Source organism: Apis florea, unplaced genomic scaffold (genome assembly GCF_048593485.1).
Source record: "Apis florea isolate Af1SG1 unplaced genomic scaffold, ASM4859348v1 contig_3367_pilon, whole genome shotgun sequence".
NCBI lineage: Eukaryota > Metazoa > Arthropoda > Insecta > Hymenoptera > Apidae > Apis > Apis florea.
In genome coordinates, this window is record NW_028256746.1 from 4,915,001 (window position 1) to 4,921,292 (window position 6,292).

The window sequence follows — 6,292 nt, forward strand, 5'->3', positions numbered from 1 at the left end:
TGGCTCGCCTCGTGAGACGGGATCGAAGATTGCAAATCTAATTTTGAGATTGCTATACGTCAATTTACCAACGATTCTTTAAGATAATAATGATATTTCGTTTTGATTTTAATTCCTTTCCTTTCTTCTTTTGTGATTTTGTTTTCCTGCGAAGCGAAAATTATAATTACGAGATATAATATCGAGATAAATGAATAACAAGAATTGAAGTAACGTTTAAAATATTTTTAAAATATTTTTCTGATATATATAATAAAGATGACACAAAAATATCACAATGAATAAATTCTATCGATCGAATTCTCAATAATCATCGCAGGCGAAAAAATTCTCTCGTACGTTTACTTGTAGATCAAGAGTATTGAAAACGAGTATTGATTAAGAAACACGGGCGAGGAGATTGTTTCAGCTCTTCAGTTCCGGAATCCCGACCGTTTAGCGTTATTAATTAGAGCCAAAGTCATTCTAAGTTGGCGAGTACATAAGCCGAAATAATATTTGCACGGGCGTTCATTAGACGTGGCAGAGGGCACGAGATGGCGCCGCAAACGGGTTGGATTCTCATTAAAATAACCTTGCCTTTCCTTTTCGCCCTTCCTCCATCCTTGCGCGGCCTACCTAGGTCGTGGCACCGACCGAAAAGGGAGCGACAGAGATAGATGAACGAACGAAAAGAGGAACAAGCGAAAAGAATAAAATGACAAAAGGAGGGGATGAACAAAGTGAACCAGCCAGTCACCCTTCCTCTCTCTCTCTCTCTCTCTCTCCCTCTTTCCCAACGCGCGTCTCCACTTTTCCTCCGTTTTCTCTCCCCGTCGTTATTCAGCGAAACGAAGACAGCAGCAGAAGGAGAAGAAGGGTGGCGAGAAAGGGGCGAGGCGAGTGGCTGAAAGTGGGGAGAACGAGTTAGGGGGGTAGTTTGGCTACCACTAGGTAACTTAAATGAAAGTCGCGGTTACCCCCTTAACGCGAAAATACGCTCAGGGAAAATTTCGTTTTTTCACCCTGATTAATGTAATACCCGACGTTGTTGCTGCCGCTGCTGGTCACGCTAATTGGTCATTCTCCGCTCGCCTTTGATTCTCCTGCCGCTCTAGCTTCACCGTCGTTGGGTAGGAACAACGGTTGCCCGCACACCGTCCTCGACGTCGTCCGTGTCCTTCCATCCGCGGCTGGCTGAAAATAAATTTTCCCCGCATGGCGGATTAAAAAGGTAGCCGGGCGCGAATCTGCGTCTGAAGGAACCGTATTGCGGCTTCTCGCAGGAAATTTTCCACGCAGAACTCTCTAAGCGAGAAGTTAAAACGAGTTTTGCCACCGCGCGGCAGGGAAGAGGGAAACCCTTTATCGGGTTTCAATTTAAACGAGGATCATTTATTTCCCGGCCACCATCTAGTATCTTTTTCTTCTTCCTTTTTCCTTCTTTTCTTCTTGCTTGGCGATATCATATCATATTTTAATTAATTGATAATATCGTTGCTCTGATTATTCCATCGACGATGAAAACAGATTCGATCCGATCACATTTTCAGAATCTCGAGCGATGAAATGAAATAAATAAATCGTGTCCGATTCGTACGAGGAATTGCAAACGGAATTGTAATCTCGTAACGCGTTATCGAGGAACGCAAAGATCATCGAATAATCTTGGAATGTTCTCGATCCAGCTTTGAAAATGGAAACATACGCTTTTTTTCCCAGCCAGCCGCAACAAATTCGAAAACTGCGAACACGAAACGAGGAATATACATATATACCGCCATAAATACATATAATCTTGCCTGCCAGCCATTCGATCAAAATCAAAATCTACATTTGCAACGAATTATTATTATTATAATACTACCGAATGATAATCCGTTAAAAGGTTGTCGTGGCACGATTGTGTGCTCGCATCGGTGTAATTTTTCCCGTGGCGCGGGCCATACACAGCCACACGCGCGCCGCACACACGCTATTGCGGCAACAGCCAGCAGCGTTGCCTCTTCAATTTCGCTGCTCGTCGAACGTCATAAATTGCGACGTAGCATAATAAAAGGATAATAAAGTCCGCGGAGGTAGCGTCGCATCGGCGCTTTAATTAAACAATTTCGCCAGGTGGATGGCCGTTGGTAATTGGAAAAAAGTCCGCGGAACCGGGTATCGGTATCGAAGGGCGACTTCCGGCCACGGATCACGGCTATTGGGCAGGGGTTTGGTCACGGGCACATCAGAGGTTGGGTGACGGAGGATGTGCACCAGGCGCGGGGACAAGGGGGGGTCCGATTGGTGGTGGCACAGGTAGGATGGTAGGGTGGATGGGTTGGGTGTGGGTGGTGTGTGTGTGTGTGTGTGTGAGGGGAGGAGGGGTTGGATCGGTGGAGAAGTTCCGAAATGAGTACCCGTGCAAATACGCCAGGATTGTTTCTGCCGCTAATTGCTCGGTTTTTTGCAGGGGCTCGGCCAACAATCGATTTGCATTTCAAAGGTAGTCCGGCATAAAAATAAAATGCGCCCCGTTAAAAGTTGACTGGCGGCGGCGTGCGGAGCTGTGTGCGTGGCCGATACGTGTATCTTCCCGATCCTACGTATATTCACGCACACTCGTGGACAGGGGCCGCTTGCGAACGACAAATTGCATAAAACTCGTGCCGGATTAAAGCCGTCGATGGAACAACGTCGATTCGCGCTTTTTCCGCCCACCTATCGCCCGATTCGGTCGAACGCCGCGATTATATTCGCGAATATGATGCCCCTCCCCCCCACCCCTCCCCCGTCTTCCCACTCCCTTCCCCCCCCCCCGAGTTTCGTCGACTCGAGGACTCCGTGGTTTTAGGTGGTTCGAATGCCTTCGAATGATCGGCGTTACGTTCGATTTCGCCCGGGGGAGAAATTTGAGGAAATTGAGGTCTATTATAAGTTAAATTGAAAGATATTGGATAATAATCAGGAATGGGAGAGAAGGGATTTATTTTATTTGTGATGAACAGATGTATTCGTGATCGTGAAAAATATATATATATATATTTTTTTTCCTCTCTCTTTTTTCTTCGGAGATAAAATATTTTTTAATGATCGATCATTACGTTTCACAAAGGGTGTTACTGGTTAATTGGTGATCAAATTTAACGCGCGAGGACTCGAAAGGATAGATGGAGAAGGACGAGAAGGGGGAGGGGGGAGAGAAGGGAGAGAAGGGGTGAGATTTGAAATCACAATCCCCGCAGAACGAATATTTCGTTTCCTACGTCGCAGGGTGGCCGTACAGTATTTGATTTTACGCAGTACGCGTCGGGTGGTTTCCACGAACGTTAATTATCACTGACCACCTACAGTCCCATTACATTCCAATCGACCCCTTAATCAACGCATGATTGGTGTACTAATTGATTGCTACTCCGTAATTATAACGGTGCACTGGCAGACACCGGTATCGAAACCTCCAAGCATTGAGAAGCGGTTACTTGGAATTATGTACAATGAAACTGGTTATTGGAACAAAGCGTTGCATTTCTGCGAAACCTTTTTTGTTAACCATGGAAATGGAAATGGAAAAACATGTATTTCTAACGCAAAAATAAATCCTAAAAATCATATATTTTTTTTTTTTTTTATCTTCTAAATTGTTGAAATTCATTTTTATTTCATAGAAGGTAATCACATTTTTCTAAATATGAAAATGAAAATGAAAAAAGAGGAACGAAGAAGAAAAGATGAAAAAACGATGCACGAGGACGTATCAAGAGGACGACTCAAATTTCACGACCCCTTCTTTTTAAAAGATCGTCAAGCCAGGTGCTGACGCGCAACAGCAAGAACTCGAACAAACTGTTCCATTCGTCGAAGGATCGATAAAACGTCGGCAAAATTTTACCATCGATGATAACTTCGTACTGATATCGGATAATACAGAGTATATACTTTACCGATAAAAGTTTCGTCGATAAAAAACTCGTCGATAACGATCGGAATACATTCTTTAAAATTTTAAACAGAATTTGATGAAAATTTCCTTCGTTTTCGATGATTTCTATCGGGTATCGCCCAATTCGTCACAAAACTTTAACACGTATCTCAAGAAGAGATAGAATCAAACCGATTGAATTAAAATAAGAAGAATATGATAAACGAATACATATAGATATAAATGCGTAACAAGGACATTAAAACGCATTGTTCGTGAAAATTTCATGTTGCCGTATATTCGTTATTACATCAAATGTCCATGCCTCCAATTATTCGAAATTATCCGTATAGAAATTAATCCTATTGACACGCGGGTAGTTCCGATCCCACTCGTTAAAACGGTTCTAATGAAACGCCTCCCGTTCTCCCTCTCTACATCCACCATAATCGCGCTGTTTACAATTAGTAACATTAATTCGCCATGATTTCCAGTCCCGTATACGTGAGAGAGGCTCGCGAATTTGTATAGAATTTCATTAAGCCAACGGTTAGCCACTCATCGAACCATAGAACGTAACCGGTGGTCGGATTTGTACCAATTATTAGAAAATGTATATACAAGCGGCTTTGCGCGATCCACGTTCCGTTTGGCAAATATTTGACGGCTCTCCATTGGACACCTCCAACATTCCAAATATCTTGCATATTCACAGATATTTCTATCTCGAATAAATTCAATCAATCTCCATCTCCTGCGTGCATGAAACTTAAAAAAAAGAAAAAAAAAATCCTCCGATTCAATGCATAATTTCTTCCATCGCATAATTATTTCTCTAAACAAAAACGTTTCGAGTTTGTGCGAACGGAAAAAACCAAATCAACTCAATCGCTACTTTTCCAAAGGATGAAAAATACCGGTCAGATCAGGGGAACTTGATCTAAAAAAAAAAAAAAAATTAATCATCTTTACGACGCGTATCTTTAAACTCTTTCCGTAAACCGACAATTGATCAACGCCGAAGCAATACACGAAACGAACACCCTCTCCTCCCCTTCTATATACATATACCATAATTCTGCGACGCCACGTTGACCAATGCTCGCATCAAACTATCAAACGATCTCGACGTTCAAATCATCCCCTCGTCCGAACGAAACGAACGGACGGAGTCATCGACGTAAGGGTTCGTCACGTTCGCCACGAATCGGCATCGCGCGTGACACGACGACGACGACGACGAGCCGGGCAGAACCTGCAATTCGAAGTTTTTAATAGAGATTTGCACCGGCCGGCCGGGCCAAAGAGGTCGGTATAATCCAATAGGGCCCCATTGTCTGCCCGTTCTACGGACATAACCAACCCCCTTCGTTGCTGCTTGCCTTCTATCTCCTTCCCTTCCACGCTCTCCTCCCGCTCGCTTCTCCGCCGTCACACCACCATATCCATAGGAACACGGGCACAAAGACGTGTTCCCATGTATATGGATGCGACACTGCACTGGGAAGCAATGCATATTCAAAATCCAGCCGCGGGCGGCTTGCCAGGGCAACGGAGTCTCTTGTTTTGCTACAGGCATGGAGCACGAGTCCGCAAATTCGGTTACTTCATTTTGAGCCCTGACCACCACCCCTTTCGGCCCACCGCCCGACCCCACCTCCTTCTACCTTTACCCACCTCCTCTGCCTCCTCACCATTCCTCCTCCGCAGCCACCTCCTCCTCCACCTTCACCCTCCCCCTCCCCCCCGCTCGCGTAGAACGCTACGCGTTTTAACCCCTCGGCGTATGTCCGGGGTTATGAATTTTAATAGCTTTACGCCGCGCCACGTGGGGGTGGTAGGAGAGGCCACGGGGGGAAGGAGGGAGGGTGGCTGGAGGGTGCAGGCTCGTGGGCGCGAGCTAGTAGTAGGGTGGAGGGTAGTAGAGAAGAGGTGAAAAGAGGGAAGAGGGTGCTGCAAAAATGGCGGCGAGTTTTTCGCCCGTCAAATTGTCGATAGATTAGATTAGAGAAAAAAATGCGCGCGTGTTGCGCGCCTCTGTGTGTCCTCTCTGTGCGCCGCCCGATGACGAGGAGGGGGAGGGGGAGGCGGGGGGCGCGGGGGGAAGAAGGAGAACGCGAATAACGCTGACGTCGCCGTTCATAGGCGGTTCTGACCTGTACGCGACACGTTTTTCCGACCGGTTCCGCGCTTTTCTCTATATTCCCTGCACTCTCTGATTTTTTTCGGGAGGAGGGAGATCGAGGGGTGGTGGGCACGCCGAGCGATTTTTGTTTCGACGCGTCTCGCTGCTCTCCAACCTAGGGGGAAAAAAGGAAGGAAAAAGAAAAAAAATCGCAGGCATCTTTTTTTCGCCTCGGAAATCGTTTCGTCCTTCTTCATCGAAATTATCCTTTTATCGTCCTAACG